Genomic DNA, 19240 nt, shown 5'->3' on the forward strand with positions numbered 1-19240 from the left:
AATTCTTTGATGAATGAGTTGTCCTTTTGCATAAGATCAAATTCTCTAAAGAGACTGAGTTACTGTGACTTAATGAGTTAATTACGTCACTTGTCTGTCAGCAGTAACGAGCTGTATGTGCGCTCTTAGCTGGCTCTGCCAGGAAATACAAGCATTGGTTTAGAATGCCATAAATAGAATTACTTCAACTAAGAGTCCTCTGCATTAGGAACTAGGAAATAAAGCAGGAGGAACAAAGCTCTCTGAATTAAAATGTTTGTAGAAAGCATAAAGCTTCATTTTCAGAGCACAACCCTGGTGTCCCAGCACACATCTCCATTGCAGAGCCCAGTGAGGCAGTGGTGGGAGCTCATCTTGCAGCAGGACCTCTCAGGGTAATACAGCATGATGGGCCCTTCAACAAGAGGGGTAAGCCAGTGCCACACCAACGGCACGGGTAGGACTCTGGTGCTGATGGTGCCAGCCATCATCATGGTGTATGTAGCTTCCTGCAAGTGTCAGGCAGGTCTCTGGTGATGGATGTCACGCTCCAGACCAAACTGTCCACACCATGCACTTAAACTAGCTAGTTATTTGACTAAGCTGGCCAATGCAAGTTTTAATTGCCTTCTTAGAGCTGAAAATCTGAGAAAGAGGTAAAGAGCGAAGAAGTAGCTTGAAACTGGAGCCTGTAGTTTGCTGTCTTTTAGCTCTCCTTGTATATAAATTCTAAGGATATGTAGACTGTTATGGCTCATCTGTATCCCTCTAATCGCTAATGAGCTGCCTTTCGTGTCTTAAAGTTAAAGTCATAAAAGTAAAGTGTGTTTTCTACTGCAGGTCCATTTCCATTCTTTATACAAATGTCCTAGTGCCCTTTGTAATGTATTTGCTAGAAATCTTGACAGCATTATTTGTTTTGTTTTTCTATCTAAATGCAATGCTGAGTGGAAAAAGGCTCATTATCTTCCTATTTCTGAAGAGGATTCTCTGCCTTTGAAAGGTGCTCTATTAACAGCCCTAGAGATAGGGAGACATACAGAAGAGGCACAGCACAGTTGGGCAGCTTGAGCCCCCTTCCTTGCTGTTGTGTTGCAAGTGATGGATGAGTGGTACTTTGCTTATCAGTCCTGGACTTGTGGGTTCAGCAACCAGGAGGCTCATCTGTGCCTCATCTTTTCCCTTGCTAACAGCAATGCCAGATGAAAAGATATTTACCAAATCTAGGGAAATAACCATTTTGCTTTTTACAAGTCAGTTTTTTCTTCTCTGACTTTGAGACAGTTGACTTGTAACAAGGTGACCCTGGTATTCGTATTTGTAATAATCATATAGATCACAGAGGTATCTGATGGTTAACAAGCCTGAATTTCTGCAGTACCAGCCTCTCTCTTAGATTTCTTGAGGTCTCCCTCCTGTGGTATTTTTGTGGCTGTCTCTGATACTTCTTTGCTTTCTCGTATTCTGCCTTTTAACTCTTCAGTAAGTGCCAATTCCCCCAGTCACCATCTGTAGCCTTACTGTGCCCTTGGTGATGTCCTCTAGGTCCATTCTGCTGTTCCTATATGAATCAGCCCAATATGGCTGTAACATGGGAGAGCTTTAGTCAACCAAAAGACCAATGCAATGATTTAAAACAGGTTGCTCAATTTGATTTCATTAAGGATTAACTCAACTCATGGCGGTATTTTACCCCAGTCTTACGGCAGTAATTCCAGTTACCCAAGATACAGAGGAGATAGCCCAGAAATCTGGTGATAAGCGGAGGCCCGTAATCTTTGGCAATATATTTCCTTCCTTTTTGAGAAGCTTGTCATTATGTACATCATCAGCCCTGGAATTGGGATGGCTTTCTGAGAAAGAAGGAGGACTTGCAGTTGATTCTGAATCCCAAGTTTACTAATAAAAGCCTTTGTTTCCTGGTGAGAAAAGGAATCTGCTACCAAAAGAAAAAAAAAGGTGTTAGAAATGGGAAAGCAGAGAGCAATAAGTGAAAGGAGGGTAGGAAGGCAAACCATTCTGAATATCTTTCTTCTCTGCTTAAAAACCTGCCATTCCCCAAGGCAGCAGCAGCTCTGTGCCCAGCTGCATCCTGGCTGCATGATGAAGATGGCTTTAAGCCTCCATAAGGTCTACCCAAGGCTGCTGGCAGTTATCTATTAGATGGAGCTGATAGATGATCTCCTCCTTGTGTGTACCATGTGCACGTGCTACTTTTGTGATTCTCCACATCTTCAGAGAGCCTTCATAAGCACATCTAGGGGATCATTTGAAGTCCTTTGAAATCGAGAAGGGTCTGTCTTTTTCCTCCAGTGGGCTTTGGCTGTTGGGATTATCCCTATTTCACAGCAGTTTTATTTTCTACTTAGGAAATTCCTCAGCAGCTTTTCAGAAGAGGTCAAAGAAATGGCATCTATGCCTCAGGCCTCTTCCTGGGACTGTGATAAGATCGTACATCAGCATCAGTTCCAAGCTGCAGATGTTTGAGGACTTAAGAAGTGAAAAGCAATTTTAAAAGTGAACAAAAACCTCAGGTAACATAGTCTGGCTCAACAAACCACTCGTTATGTTCAAATCTTGTTAATCTCATTGGGAATCTGCTCTGTGTTTTGTTGTATTTCATCAAAACATAAACCTCCTGGCTCCCACTTAACCCAGCAGGGAGGTTTGGATTTATTTTCTCTTTCAACACATTCACCAAGGGTTTTCAGAACTTGCTTATGAGTTGTAAGTGTGTAGGGTCTTGTGAATTTATGGTCACAGGCTCACATTGCTGAAATCTCATTTTTTTGGAGAGTTCTTTCCTACGTATTAAAATCATTGGATGTATGTCTTTTTCCTCCCACCTGTTTTTCTTATTTCCAGTCATCCTGTCTGGTCTGCAGAAGTATTAGCTCTGCGATCCTCCTTGCGCAGCCACTTTGGTTCAAAGAAATGCAGATTGGGATGCTGCTTCACTTCAAAGAGCAGTGAGCAGGCAGGGAAGGCACCTTTTGTGCAGGGAGCTGCTTGCGTGACTGTCAGTGCTTCAGCACCTCCGAAGATGTCTTGCACCTGAGAATATTTCTGTTGTTAAAACGTACTTATCCATTTTGACTTTGACAATTAAGTATCGCATTGATTTTTCTGGGGGGTATTTATGGTTGGAAAAAATGCATCTTGATGGAGGGGGAAAAATACTATGATCCTGTGTTCTCCATATGCCAGGCTTCCTGCCATCACCCAGACATCTCTTCCAGAGTCCTCTCTTCTATACAACCTGCTATGCCCCCAGAAGCCCTGTCAGTACAATCTAGTTAGAGGGTTAGTTGTTGTTTATTCTTGAGAGTTATTGTCTTCATCCCTTTCACAGCTTTGGAGCTATTGAGTTGTAGACATTGGCAAATACTGACTTTTGAACTCTAGTAGTTCTAATTTTAAAAGGGATGGATGTGTTTATTTATGAAAAGGGATTTAAGGATGACACACAGAGGACTCCATAGAAAGACAACGTGTTGTTGGAGGCAATATATTGTAAAGTGCAATATTTAAAACAGTTTCAATTCCTTTTTCATTATTGCTGATACTGTGATACTGTGATTGCTAACTAAACCTGATGCAGCTATTTTCTTTATGAACAAGAATCTTTGAGCCTTATTTTTGTCCTGCAGAATGAAAACAAACAGGGAACAAGAAGAAACTTCATGAGGTCACCTCTGGATATGTTGTAAAGTTCCAATTGGGTAGGCTAAAAACCCTTTGAACACCCTTCTGTTAGTGCCAGCATGCTTCTCAGTCTTCTCTCCAACTGTTGGTGACTTAGTGATCCATCCTCTGGCTTATTTATAGGTTCTTCTTATTCAATATCTGAGGTGTATGGAGCACATCGTTGCCTGGTAGAAAGGTTGTGATGACAATTTGCCAACGTTGTACATGGCCATCACTTTGATATTCGAACTTGACTGAAGGTTTAGGTGGCCCAGTGCCACTGGGATGTCAGTTCCTCTGAACTGGGTAACAAAACATCTTTGGAGGTAGAGAGAAGTTGTTGTTGTCCAATGATATATTTAAATTTCCAGAGCTGCACCTGGCTGGGATGATTCCAATGGGATGCAGCCCCACTAGAGACAGGGCTTTGAAAGTTGTTATCTATGTGTAGAGAGGCGGGGGGTAAGATAGTGATGGGCAGTAGCATAAAACTTGTGCTTTATGATTTCAAGTGAGGAACAAATTGTGACCAAGGATATTGCCTATCTGTTCATGCTCTAAGGAGGCGAGTTCCTCTTAGGGGAACGTATTCCTCTTCTGCTGCTATTTTTCTTTCTCAGCTTTGAGAGTGACTCCAACCATCTCTTTCCTGTCAGCACAGCATATGTCTTCTCTGCACTGCTGTTATCTGAACAGAATACGAAATGAAAGCTATTTCCAGGAAGCACAGCTAATATTAAAACATGCAGAAGTGCAAGGAACAGGGAAAAGAACATCCCAGCAGTTATTTGACTCTCCTGAATATAGTGTGGCCTGCCAAACATTCATTGGGTACAGGCAGCTCAGAATAAGCAGACAGACTCTGAGCTGTTGTGTTTTACAAGGCTTATCAGCTGTGTGCCTTGTAGCCTTTGTACATTAAGTTAACACTTAAGAGTTGTTTGGTTCAGTGTCTTTATCACCCAGAAAGCTGGGGAGCCTGCAGTGTCTTGTCTGCCCATTAGAGTCTCTGGTGCTCAGGTTGCAGTTTTTGTCTATTTGCATGACAAAGATCATTTGCATAAGTTGTCTTAATGAAGGACAGAGCACTGTGCCTCAGCGTGGGTAAGATACTGACATAGTGGTGTGAGTTTGGAGGGCATCAAGAGAGGCAGAAAGTTTTGGAACCTTTGTTCTGTGAGACACCGAAAGCTCAGTAGGTTCCCTGATGGAAGGATTCCGACTGCCCCTAATGATAACACAGGGCACCCACAGTGTCTGCTGCCAGCTCAGCACTGAGGACTCTGGGCTGAATGGTGGATGTTCTGTAGGAAAGCAGAGTTACAGGTTGGTTTCTGCACTAGAAAATGAGACTTGACACCGTAGGGAAAGACAGTGAGCTGCAAGTAACTGTGAAAGGAATGATCTCTTGGGCTTGGCGTTCTGTTATCTTTAAATAAGACATAATTTAGTTCCTAAATCTGAGCTCTTATTACTTTAATGTTAAAACCAATATGACTGTCAACCCTGTCTGTAGCTGAGAATAAAGACAAGAATAGGAAAATGCAGGAGATTAGTGTGACATTGTTTAATTTCCAGCGAAACTCAGGGAGAGAGGAGGGATCTCAATTTATTTTGGGACTACAAATTGAGAGAGTTTTTCTTTGTTGTTGTTCTTGTGGTTGTTGTTTTGTTTTTAAATGAGATTCCAGCAGAAGGGGATAAATGAAGACAAGTGGCTGACTCAGGCATCCTGAAATTAGCTCTGAAGCTTTCTGTTGTAGTCCGTCATTACTCTGTGGACCTGGGAAGCAAGTGGAAAAATAAAAATGAAGTATTAACTGAAAATACCATTGTAACAAACTGTTCAGTTATAAGGGCTAAAAAACAGCTTATTTTCATTGGTCCTTACATGTTTTCATTTTGCTACTCATTTCTTGTTATACAAGGCATAGATCTCTAGAGGGAGAGAAAATAGACATATGGAGAACCTACCGACCTGTGTCTGCTATTTAGACTTTGTACACGTGTTATTCTACTACACGGATTTGTTATGCAGTAATAAATAATATAATAATATCTGAGATTTATATAGCACTTTCTTATTCCCAAAGATTCCAAAGCACTTTGGAAACAACAGGACTTAATTGTCTTCTCGCTTTGCTTTTATGCACTCTTGACTTCAGGGGAATTACTTGTGATTTACACTAAAAATATACAAAAATTGGTTATCTTCCCTCTGGAGCATGGCTAAGAGGAATCATAGCAATTATGAAAGATCACTTAGAAGCATGATAAGCCATTTAGGACAAAGAATGAAAGCAAAATTATTTGGCTTAACAGGACGAATCAGAATGCAAAAAGGCACAACTGGAACTTGGTTCAGAGCCTGTGATTCAGAACCATTTTTTTCCACATTGGTCCCTTTGAACATGAGATCTCTTAGAGTCTTAAGTGGCTTTGGGGTAATATGGGAGACACAATACTGAAATATCAGCGTATTGCTTTCATTTGCTCACGGTTGTCCTCTTGCCCTCATAGGGGCTTCACTGCTGACCTTGTGGGGGTGATGTGTACCTGAGGTTTGAAATGCATGAAGTTGACTTCTAGCAAGAAGTAATTCCTTGTGAGGCAGCCATTGGAAACAATCCTACAGTTTTTTTGCTCATCTATAAAGTGAGTGCAATCTAAGTTGTGTAGCAGGGAGATTGGTGTCCTATAAAGAATGACAGCGTGTATTGCAGCACTGAGAGCTGTGTCCTCAGCTGGCAACTGAACGTTTTCCTTTTTATTCCAAACACACACGCACAAAAAAATAACGCAGATTTCCATTTCTGCAAAAGCTGATGCTTTAAAAATCTGCTCCAAACGATTCAATTGATGCAGAATTATTCATTAGGAGAGAAATCAGAATATTCTGATGTTCTAAAATGCTTTACTGTTTTGAACTTTCCCTCAAAGTGATTTATTATTTTTTTCCTGCTTGATCTTTTAAATGAGGCAGTACAAATAGTGTTCAGCCAAGACCAAAATGGAGGAGAGATTAGATTTTATTTTTTTTTTCCCCTTCACGTATCTTCGATTTTTGGGCTTCTTAAAAATATAATGTTTTTGCTTGGATTAGAAACTCCTATTTTATTATTTAATTCCTAAAAAGAAATCCATAATTGTCACTCAAAAGTAGAGATACTGAAGTTATTGTTCTGACATTTGACCTTCGGAGCCAGGAGGGATCAACTCCTTCTCTCTCTATCAACTCAGCTTTGGCTGAGGCAGTAAAAAGGAGAAATCCTCACAAGGATGATTAAAAATGGATAGCATGTCTACAGTAACAGTGTTCTTATAGGAAGTTCCTGCATTTCCCAGCTTGTGTAGCTTTTGATTTGAGCAAGAGCTGTCCTTGAGAGCTGTGTTTAGCTTCATTTAGTGCAAGCTTCAGACAGTCCCTTTTTTGGCTGTTTAAGATCGCAGATGCTTTCAGGGCCAGCAGGACAGGACCTGCCCTCTGCTCTGCAGCAATTGCTGTGTCAGCAAAACTTTCTGGATTGGGCTGTGCTTAGCATGGTGATGGGCATCTCGTGTGTCCATAGAGAGTTCTGACTTTGGTTAAATCAGCATCTCTGTTTTGGTAGTGCTTGTGATGTGCCATGTACCAAAAGAAGACAGTCTGAGGGTCGAGTCCAGGTGGGCAGGATTTGCTGAGGTTAGTGGGAGGTACCAGAGGTTGAAATTCAAGATGCAGTCACAAAGTATGAGATGGGCTGAGATAACCACATCGGCAGAGGGGATGGATGTTATGAGTGATCATGAGCACACTTCTTAATGTACACTGAGGATGTGCTCAGTCCAAGAAAAACATCATCAGCTCTGCCAAGGCAGAACTGGGAGAGGCATCTTCCCAGAAGCTGATCCCAAGTGAACAACTTCCTCCTTCCTGCGCAACCCATCTAAGGCCACAGGTCTGGATGCAATTTAGTCCAAGCAGCCCTAAGCCCAGTGAGGAAGAAAAAATAGGAAAGATTTGAAAGCAGGAATTACATCCTCTCTGAGGAAAGTAGGAACGATCTGCAAAGTTTACTGCACAACAAATGAGAGCCAGTGGGTGAAGGCAAAGTGAGCCGGCTATTTACAAAATATACTTGTTTGTTCTAAAGGCTGAAGTGGTGCTTCAGAGAGATATAAAAGGAGGGTGAGAAGCAGCAATAAAGCAGGGCTGTTGTGCAAACCAGCAGTTGCCTTCCCACAGGAGCACTCCCAAGCCCTGCCGATGCAAGACATCATTCTGTGCTGGAAGTGCTCTGTAAGGGCTGCAGGAGACTTTCCAGGCACCCACCCGTGTCTCGGTCTCAATCTCTGTTTTCTCACTTATGGATCTCTAAGGAGAAGATTCTGTTCTGGGTATTAAGGGCTGTTTCTCCCTGCCAGCAAGCTAAATGGTGCAGGGTAAGTGGTAAATACCGAGGGAAGAAAGGCAATTTAGTGCACGCACAGAGCTGGAAATGCAATGATTCTTTGCAGATAAAGAGGATGCTCATCTCAGTTGAATCACTCTTGATCCTATGGAGTTACCCCACTTTATGTCACTCTTCAGAGGTGAGTTCTTTGAAATGGCCTTGGAAGCAAACAGGCTGCCATAAAGTCCTTGAAAACGAGCTCAGCTCATATGTAGTGTTACTTATAAACTGAACTTGCTCTCAGGAGGCATTTACATATGAATCCTGCCAAAATTAGTTTCAAAGTGCAGTAAATGGTCTGAACTCTTCCTGTGCTGAATGTCAGCAAAAGAAATGGTTAGAAGTAAGTTCAGCTTCAGCTTTTCCTGGCCATGCCTGTAGATATTGATTCAGAAGACTTCCTGCATGCAACTCAGCCTCCTGTGCAATTCCTATAGCTGGAAAAGGGAAATTTGCAATAATCTGAGCTCTCATTTTCTCATCTTTATTTCAGGAATGACATAGAATGGGAAAGGACGTTGCCCTGAGTGAGAGACCTCACAGAGCCTGAGTCGAACACCAGCTTTGAGCCCTTTCTGATGCTTCCCACACTGACTGCTGAAGGAGCCTACATGATTTTCACAAACTGTTCCCAAGGCTGACATTACATGAGGTGAGTCTGGGCCCTGGGGAAGCTCTCAATGGTTTTCCTGGGCTCTCTTCAAGGCTATCAGAAAACAAATACAACATTCTGGGATGATATAGTTACACTTGCTTTTTGTGAACTATTGATATTAGCTGTATTTCGTGCACAGGGAAAAAGCATTACCCTATTCTCCCTACATCACTGCATTGAAATCCTATGGTTTTGTGTGTGGTTAAATTTCTAAGACACTGTGGAATGCTGTTCTCTGTTCTGTGTGGGACAGCTGAGGCTGTCTCTAGGGGCCAGGCCATGGTGCAGAAAGAGATGCTCAAGGAGGAAGGAATGTCTTTTTCCCATTGAGAAGTATGCTGGTGTTCTGCAGTAACACCAGCATGCAGTTACAGCAATGCTTCCAATTACCTTCGTACGAGGTCTTTTTCAATACAGCATTTGAACAGCTCATAAACTTCTTAGTTGTTCTTGAGATACTTCTGTAATGGAAACTGAGGCTCAGTGAGCTGCGTGACTTTCATTGGGTTACATGAGGATTCTGAGAAACCTGGAAATTAGTCTCTAGTCCCAGTGTTGTTCCCTAACCACTGAGCTCCCTTCTGTAGCATTTTGGGACAAGGCTATAAGAGCTCTGCGTGTTTCCTAATAAAAGTTAGCAAGACTTCACAGCACTTCTCCTTATCCTGTTTGCAGCACGCTCCCCTCGGAGATGCTTTGGCAGGAGTTCAAAGCTGAGATTTTCAGTAGTGACTACCATGTTCTGCTACCTTGGGGCTTACAAAATAAATCCAAGAAGTAGCAAACTTCAGTCTTTCTCTTCTCCCAAAGGAAGAGAAGGAGCTGCCTCTTCTGCAAGTTCCCCTTCATTATCGTTATTGAAATCAATAGCAGGAAACAGTTGGAAGTTAACGTTTTTCGTTCCCACTGTCTGTAAAACAAGGCATGGATGGAGCATCTTTATCACTTCAGCCTATGAAGAACTGAGGTACTTTTATTTGATCGAGTGGTTTAGTATGCAGGAAAGACGATGCTCCTCCTAAAATAACATTATAAGCATAATCAATAGAACAGAACTCCCGTAAGAAGAGAGTAAGCACTTTCATAAAAATAAATAAATAAAGCAGCCTTAGGTAAATAATTCTCTGGAAGGGCAGAATAGAGACTTATAATGTTCCATTCTTCATCTTCTATTTAGTCTTTTTGCTTCTAGAAAAAGATACCCTTAGACAGTTTCCTCTGGCCCTCTACAGCTTCACATGCTTGCTGGTGAAGTGCTGAAAGCTGCTGCATTTTTTTTCCCCTCAGCAAAACATGTGCCTGAATTTGGTGACCAACAAATCCCATAAGAAAAACAAACTTTTCTCAATCTGCATTCATCTGTGTGGAACTGGTATAATATAATGGCTCTGCCAGTTTATTCGGACATCTGATATTTGCTAATATGCTTTGATTTATTGGCTTTCTTTTATCGCAGTAAAATTGTATTGTTACATGCTTTATTTCCACCCCAATCCTCAGCATGAACAGTTCCTGCTGGGCCTTCACAAATTAATCTTTGATATTTTTTCCTTGCGTCTTGCACAAGCAGAGAGCACCATCCATCTCAGTTTGAAACTGATTATGCTCCAGCTTTCCTGTGTTCTCTTGTCTGCTCCCCTGTCCCACAGCACTTTCCACTGGCCACATGTGTGTGTCCTTGTCCCAGCACTGCCCAGCATCTCCAACACTCAGCATGGCTGGGTGCACAGTGATGTATAGTGACAATAATGCAAAGATAGTACAAGAGAGATGGTGATAAGTATCCAAAAGGTTATTTAAAGGGAAGACTCACCCAATAGAGTCCTCCAGCCTGCTGGAAAACACTGAGGCAATCTCCACCAAGGAGCAATCTCAAAGAGATGGCAAATAGGTTGGCATTTAGATTTGTCTCTTTTGACAGATGATAATACCTAGGAAATTGGTCTTGCTCTCCTTTGTTGATGTTTTGAAAGGTTTGGGTTGTTGCATGTAAATAGGAACGTTTAAAACAAATATGGCCATTGTAAGCTCCGTTCTGGGTAGCCTAGGAATGAAGGAAGAACGTTATAAGGCAGCAATAAAGGCTCTAATTTTATCAACGAAGTTTGAAAGCTGGACTCACAAAAGGCTTTAATGGGAGGAGCAGGACGCCGGGTAACTTTTCCTTTACACTTTTAGGTACACTAACTGAGAGAGGGCTAATCAACTTTAAGTGACTCTGCTTAATTCACTGGAAACCATATGATCCACCACTGCGACAGCTCTTTTAAATGGCTTGTTCCATTATCACAAACAGTTTGGGACCCTTGGTGCACAGACGAGCGCAGAGCCCGAGCAGCAGAAGCCAGCAAGACTATTTCCCAAAGCTGCTGGAATTTTTATGATTGCTGTATTTTAAAGTACTTACAAACATACTGTTAATCTGCTCCCAAATACACCTATGTTTTAGGATCCAGATAAGTGCATTTGAATGCAAATGTGGGTAATGCAATGCAAATTGCTTTAATGAAAATGAGGCTGCCTCTTTAAAAGCACTGGCATTACCAAAAGAATACGGGCTAATATAACTTCCCGGAGTACACAGCATCAAGAGTGTGCTTTCAGAACAAGGCACTCACCAAGGAAGGCCACATAAAAAAAGAGGAAAGTACAGCGAATGAGGAATAGAGAAGTGAATAAAGCTGAGATGAAAGGAAAGATTGGAGAGAGCAAACTGAAAAGGAACGAGGGTGCTACAGGAATCAGTAGAAGATGAAACTTGTGTCTGTTCACAAAAGAAGGCAGAACTATGCTGGCACAGTCCAGATACAGCAATACATATACAACAAAAGGAAAATGAGAGTGGGTGGAATGGTTTTAATCTGACAGTGGTTTTGTAATGAAAACCCCTAGGCCAGTCTTGTTGCAGATCTAGCTGATGCCAGGTTGGGTGCAAGGGGTGGGATTTCCTCCCAGGTTCCCAGGCAGGAGGATCTGGTGCCATGGCTGTGCTGGGAATCACATCCTCTTCTTAACCCAGCAGCTGATGCTGGGTCTGAAAATGCAGATGAGAGGAAAAAGAGATTGCCTACCTTTGCAATCTAAGATTAATCTGCTCGTTTTGAGCTGGGATCTGTGTGCAAAAGGCAGGAGAGACCTGGGATTGCTATGGTAAGCACAAATGTTCTTGCTGTATCGCACCAAGAGTTGAAACACAGGGGCAGAAGAGCTATGCTAGCTCTGAGACTCTTGCTGGGGCTCCATCCCTCTTCTATTCAGCACTTAAGCTCCTGAGTATTCCCACTGACTCTGGTGGAAAGGGTGCAAGATTTTTCTTTTATGTGGCAGTTTCAAATATGGCAAAGAAGGAACAACAACAACAACAAAATACATACATACATTTTTATATATATATATGTGTGTGTGTGTGTGTGTATATATATATATATAAAAGTATATATATATATATATATAAAAGAAAATCTTCCCTGCTCCAGATATTTTCCTCCTGCCTTTTGGTTTCTCTTCTTCCTAAGTACAACAAGTAAATCTTCCTTGGTAGAAATAACAGAAACGAGTGGCAGCTGTTGCCAGCACCTCTCTGCACAGCCCTGGAGAAAGAAGTCTGCTCGCATGTCTATGTTGTAACAAAGCACACATTTGGATTTATGGATACCTGGCTTGCATCTCCCTGGAGGAGAAGGGAAGAAGCAAAGACAGTTTATAAGCAGTGTGGCATCACAGTGTGGAATGACGTTTTGCTTTCCAGCTTTGTGCTGTCGTGCTGCAGCAAAATAACATTTTGTGGCTGCAGGGTTGGCTCCTGAAAGTCATTCTCTGGATCACAAGTGCTTTGAAATCTCTTTTCTCTCTTGCACAGGGCAGTGGATATTTAGCACACCTTGGTGGATTAAAATGATTGATTACATGAGTGCCTGTGACTGCCAGGGATGGTCTTGAAGTCTCAGGTGGTAATTCTCAGACTCACTGATTACTAATCCCCTCCACAGATCAGCTTTTTGGTTCATACCTTCAGTGTGATTCAGAGTTGTGTGAAGTGGCCTTGTGAAGAAGAGCAATCCCAGGGCTTGCACACTTGATGGGGCCGTGCAGAAATCCCTCTTTCCTTCTCAAATGATTTGTGTGGACAGAATCAAATAGCTGTCTCCCTTTCTACCGTAGTGTGTCCATCTGTAGCTGAGGGCTATGCGGCACGCTGCATTGCACTCTAGCATGCTGCTGGATCCATCTCTGTAGTGCTCAGGGAAGTATAACTGTCATTATACAGTCCCTTCTGTAATAAACTGCCTACGGAGCCAGGCTGGTTAAAACACATTTGTATGAGCCTGGTGCTAGGCTGCCATTTAAAGCTGGATGGTTTGCCATGGGCTGGTGAGCTGCAAGTTGATCAAAGGCCTCTGCTGGGTCCCAGTGGTTACAGATCAGTACGAGTATCAGTGGTTACAGGTCAGTATCAGCAAGTTTTATCTCTCCTCCCAACTTCCATGGTGATGTATTTAAAGGTCTTTTTCTGCTTTGTATGTCTGTAAAGGGGGACTGTATAGCAGCAATGCAAAAGTGCATTCCTATCCTTTGTATCTGGCCAATCTTTGTAGGTCAGATGGGGAAAGAAGGGATGGGGGTGGGAGCAGGGAGAGCAAGCAGAGGGCAGAGGGCCCCTTCATCACCCTGCCCTCACTGCTTTGTCCACAGGACAGCACAGGGTAACAGGTTATCATCGCAGCCAGCAGCTTGCAGACCCATCCATAAAGCAAATAGCAGTAATCAAAAGGATCAGATTAGAGCATGACAGACAAATAGACAAACTGTTGCACCCCTAAAGTGGAGATATGTGGGCAGCATGCTCTATGTACAAAGGTCCATCACCAGTCCATGTGTGAAGAAGCTTCTTGAAGGAACCACCACCACACAGCCATGGCAGCTGTGCCCTGGGGCCTCGCTGTGTCTCTGGTTCCATTCTGCTCCCTTGGGTTGAAAGGAGCTGAACTCAAACTGTGGTGCCTACATAGGAAGCATATTGCAGTCTGCTGCTTCTCTACTAGGTTTGTGTCAAATCAATCTTAGTGGATTACACTGGCTTAATAAATGCAGTCCCATTTCCTTCAGCTCCAAGGCTACAGCCTGGTTACTGCGAGCAGCTTCTATAGCTCAGTACAGAGACATTTTACTGTGCTGGGGGTCATAGACTCAGCCCACACTATCATTCATCCTGGGCTACTCCAGCAAGACAAAGGCGCACTGCTTCAACTATTGGCAGTTGGCACAAAGGTGGTGCTCATTGCAGACAGGGCTTTGCACTGAGGTAGCCCCATGTAAACATGCTGATTTCTGCCTCTGGCCCTCTCTGGTTTCCAGACATTCCGAAGACATTAAGAACAACCTGTAGAGAGCAGCAGGAGGAACAAAACTCAGTCACATTTCTTTTTTTTCTTCTTCTTGTCAATTAAACAGGATTTATGTCGTACCTCTCTGTTCTGTAATTACCCCCCAGGATTTATTTCAGATGGCTCAGAAAGCCAGTGTACCTCCAGAACTTTCTAGTTGCTGACAAGAGTTATTGCTGCACCTCCTCATTGTCTAGCAAAAAAACAACTCCCTTCGTTACTTACTTTACCTTACTGAAGCAAAAGAGGGTATCCATTGTAATTTCATTCCTTATACGAGTCTGCATAAAAAAATGGGCCCTCACCATGTCAGGAAAAGTGATTCCCTAGGATAAATTTAATCACAGATCACAGAGAGCATTAATTAACCCTTCTGCACATTGAGCTCTGAGAGCTCCCCTGTGCTAACCCAGGCAAGTTTGCTGCAGAGCAGTTGTCATTAGTGACGAGTGGAGGCCAACCTTGTGCTTCTGGTGAAACAAGAAGGATGGGCTGAGGCTATGGAATTTTCATTTTGGGTTCATTTCAATAACAAAATAAGGGATGTTTTATTTTTTTGCATTGCTGCTTTGAAAACTGGCACTTTCAGATTCTATCTGGTTGCTTGTGGTTTTTTCTGAGAGCTAAAGGATGGAAAAGGGATTTGTTTGCATTTAAAGGAGAGCTTGACAAAAAAGAGAAATATTGACTTAATTTAGGTAGCATTCCCTGTAAACAAGCTGGTAGGTTTTGGTTTTTTTTAATAATAATTTACATCCATTCCTCTGCAGAGTGTACCCTGTGAATTTCTTACCCAAGACAAAGTCCATCATTCTGCCCTGCAGGCTTTCTTGTATGTATTTCTGCCATATTTACCCAGAAATGTGGGTCTAAGGAAGCATCATATCAGCTGAAACCACCTAGGGTTTACACAGGTCAACAGGTGGGTTTGTTTTATTCATATGTAGCCTTGTTTCACGCAGCCCGACCTGAGTTTGTGCCCAGATTTACTTCTAGCACACTTAATTAGGACTGCAAGTGGTCTCAAAGTCTTGCACATTGGAGAAGCGGCCAACATGTGCTAGACAAGCACACGCAGCAGTAATGCATAGCTTCTCCCTACAGATGCTGACAGGTGATTCCACCTTGGTTGGGTGGTGTCACAGCTGTATGTACAGTGCCACTGGAAAGACACAGCAGTTGCAGTTCCAGTCATGTTAAGCTGTTCCTTGTTAAAGTGTTGTGATTGTTCCTCTTTGGGATTAAAACTTCAAATCTATGCTTTAGATGCCCCTGGTCCCTGAGTGTCTCTGTGCCTGCAGGGCAAACCCAGAAGGGAGACTTGGTGTGGGATAATAGGAAACAGTGTTTGTGTCAGATATTCCAGTGCTTGTGTAATTGCAGCTGCTTCTGAATCTTTCCAGATCCCCTGCTTCTGCCATCCCTGCTTAACACGGACCTCAGCATTGCTCAGCCTCAGCTGTGCTCATCTCCCACTTCACATGCTGTCAAATGACTTCTCCAGACGTTAAAAAAGAACAACAAAAGGTATGAAATCTCAGTCGTGTATTAAATTACTGTTAGCAGGTAACTCCAAATTGGACTGTGTAGGTAGGTGAAAGACAAGGAAATTTAACACTTTACAGATTGCCATGAGCAGAAAAGTGCTAATATTCAGCAAAGGAGTACATACATTAGAAACAGCATCACAGTCTTGATAGTGATTACACAGTACCATGATGCTGCCACCATTAGTGCCTGTAGCAGTGGACCTGAGGGGGTTCTGACCAGGGGTATGTATTAGCTGTATGCTTGTGTATGTATTAACGCAATAAATGTTGCTTTTTAGTGGGCATTCTTGGGTTTGCAGTAAGGCTGGTATGGTGGACATGCCACTGACCCTAAGGGATGTTTGTGACATGGCACCAGGCAGCTATAACTGCTTGGGCAAAGCTCACATCTGTGGTCTGCAGGGCATTCACAAGCTGCATTTGCCATTGTGAGGCCTGGTGCGTTCAGGGCTGAGCAGGCCATCTCCTGCTCCTGAAGTTTAATGACTGCTGGTTCCAGCTCATCCTCAAGCTGCAAATCACTGGGGCTGTGGGTGGCTTTGGTTTCTGCTGTCCCACAAGATGGGCAGCACCAGGATACTGCACCAAGTTCAGGAAGGGTGATGGCTTTCCCTTAGGTTATCTTCTCAAGCTTTGTCTGGAGGAGCATATGGCTGCCTGAAGCCTGAAATATCAGACCAGCCCTCAGCCTGGCAAGGAGAGATTTGCTCACACAGACAAGTGAATTATTAATGCAATTTGCAAGACGTAACCTCACTGGATCACTTGCACAACTGCTTCTTAGCCTGTGTGGAGAGCTACAACTATGGCAAGGTTAATACAGAGCATCCATCATTTCTGTTAATAGATGGCAGTGCTGCGTGGATCCCTACTGTGATCTACCTTTAATTATTTTTTAAGGTGGCCTCTGTATGTTTCTTTCAACAAAGGCTGTAATGGAGTGCAGAGGTCAGGTCTGTGGGCTGACTGATTAAACCTGCCCATCACACTTTCTGTACAGGGATCTTTCCATTGCAAGTAGTGTCTCTCAGCAGAAGAAATGGGTAGGAAAATGTGTTGTTGTGGCCTGTATTTGTGAGGAAGCAGCTTTTAAATAGATTCCTTTAGTTTTTTCTGCTCGTGGGTAAAAGTATTTACTTTCCCCCAATCCAAAAGACAGAGAGGACACTGAGCTGCCTTTCCTGGCTCTAGCCCCAGGGAGTGATGAGGGAGGAGGGCACAGCATTTCTGTGGGCATCCCTCATTACTGCTCTATTAGCGGTCAGGAGTACTCACAATATTTCAGTTTCATAATAAGCACTTTTAAAAGGTTGCTCATTACCTGAGAATGCTATTATATGCAAGGATATCACTTGCTTTTATCTGTCCTCCGGGCATCCAGCTGAATTCACGTGGTTTATACCACACACGCCCAAAGCACAGGAAGGATCTGGGGTTTACCAGATTAGCACACCTTACCTGATGGATTTAACAGTAATTTTAACATGCAAGAATCCATCCAGAACAATCATTTCTTTCTGTTCTGTCCAAGAGGGAAAAGTTCATATGGGGCCTATGTACATATAGGAGCTTATGAAAAAGCAAAAATTAATACCCAAATAAGCAGTGAAATAAATTCATCTTCATGGAAAAGCTTATGAATTGCAAATAGGGAGAGGTAGCATGAACAGGACTCCTGCCCTGACAGAAAGGGAAAAGACTTGGGTCTTGGAAAAGAGAACTGCATGTCAGACTCAAGGTAGTGTGACAAGAACTGCAATAACCCCCATTGTCGTTGTTCCATGGTCTCTTCTGTATTTACCCTTACAACAGTTGGTTATGAGGTAGGAGTAGCAAATATAATCCACTATAATATGAATAAATATAGTAAAAATAAATGATTGTCATGACCAGGATGGAAAATTGGAGATTGCTTCAGATTTGTGCTTGGCTCACTTCCTCTGGCATGCAGAAAAGCCACGAGTACTTGCACCTGCCCAGCCTTGTGTCTGCTGTGCAGCTCTATTGAAGAGCACTGGGAGCTACTTAAATTTTCTTGGCTGAACCTCTAATTGGACCTCTAAATTAGGGGTCAGGAAGCATGGAGAAAACTTGCTTGCAGAGTAGATGTCTGACGCAGTTCTCATCCCGACACACCAGCTTGTGTGCCACTAAATAACGTCCATCCTCAAACCAATGCAAGCCGCTAAGGGGTCATTAAAATTCCTTTTCAGTCCTGATCATTAAACAAACCATACGAGAGGCAGACTCCGTACCTGGAAAAAGTGGCATGTTAATGGAGATGCACCCAGCATAATTGCTGTCATCCATCACCCTTGCCCCGCTGATATTGACAAAGTGCAGCTAAATATTTAAATAAGCCATTTTTCTTCAGAAGCCGAAGGATTAGATGCAGCCAAATTTCTCAGTCTAGTCAGCAAACGATACAAGTCCAGGGATTAAAGAGGATTTTCTGGAGTGAATGAGAGCTGCTCCTGCATTATGTTTTGTGAAAAAAAAAATAAATATATTCCTTTCTGCCAAGACTTGTTTGGAATGAGAAAGGGTGGAGAGACAACTCTCCTTGTCATTGAAAGCAAGCAAAATAGAGTTAGTTCCTCTGAACTTGATGCCCTTGATTTACCTTGAAGGTGTAGTAGAAGGAATCTGTGCTTTTCCCAAGCCCCATTCATTACACCTGCACTTCTAGGAACACTGTATTTAAGGTGGAGATGTTGGGGTTGCAAGGCTACACATGTTGGATTTGCTGCACTTCCATGGAAGGTTCATTAATGGTGAATGAAAACCTTCACAGGAAGAAATTGGTACTGACTTTTTTTTCATAATCTAAGTGTAAATTTTTTTGCTTTGGTTACTGTTGTTTGTTTGTTTTTCCTGGGACAAAATTATGTGTTTTTATCCGTGCATCTTTAACCATAATTGCATTATAGATAAAAAAGCAAAACAAGAGAGGAGCAGAGTGAACCAAACTGATTCTAATTAAATTAACCTATTTGACCTCACCCAAACCAAGAACATCAGAAATTTTCCTCTGAACCTTGAGTTTCAAAACTGACTTGAGTTTGAAGTGTGATCTGAAGGGATCTCCAATCAGTTTTCAGGAACTCCCGATCCCTTTTGGGTGCTCCCCTCAGCACTGACTAATGACTAGCTGGAGGCATTGGTGATTTCTTTTTTTCCTTCTGGAAGTGTGAAATCTTACTTTTCCAATGGCTTACATGTTGGTAGGGGGAGGAAAAACAGATTTGCCTTTGCGCTGCTTAAAGAACATTCGCGTGTCTTAGCATTTTGTAGGTGGTGTCCTGGATGTGTTGGTCTGACCCGGTTTGCAATCTGAGCAAAAACCTGTCCGTTCTCTTTAGGAACGGTATGAATAACAAGAAGAATTGCAATAAATGAATTGGCCGCAGCTATTCAGCTTGTGCAGTATCTGGGGAGATACTTTTTTTCCCCTCCAGCACTTCATTTCTCTTTGCGTATTCACTGTAATTTCCTGTAACATCTGAACTTGGGTAATGCTTGGGCAGAACTCTGTGTAAGGCTCCAGATATT

At 42.6% G+C, this 19240-nt stretch overlaps 1 long non-coding RNA gene across 3 annotated transcripts in view; it reads left to right on the forward strand.

The window, feature by feature from the left end:
* The first annotated feature begins 15472 nt into the window (after positions 1 to 15472).
* LOC107322885 (uncharacterized) overlaps positions 15473 to 19240 on the forward strand; it is a 39286-nt gene continuing 35518 nt past the window's right edge. Inside the window, exon 1 of one of the 3 annotated variants that reach the window (XR_014935754.1) lies at positions 15473 to 15665. This is a non-coding gene — a long non-coding RNA (uncharacterized LOC107322885). The remainder of the gene's footprint in view (positions 15666 to 19240) is intronic. The other 2 variants (XR_014935753.1, XR_004309409.2) reach the window with 2 other exon arrangements.

The sequence above is a fragment of the Coturnix japonica genome, chromosome 19 (genome assembly GCF_054131305.1).
Source record: "Coturnix japonica strain WE chromosome 19, WE-NBRP24, whole genome shotgun sequence".
NCBI lineage: Eukaryota > Metazoa > Chordata > Aves > Galliformes > Phasianidae > Coturnix > Coturnix japonica.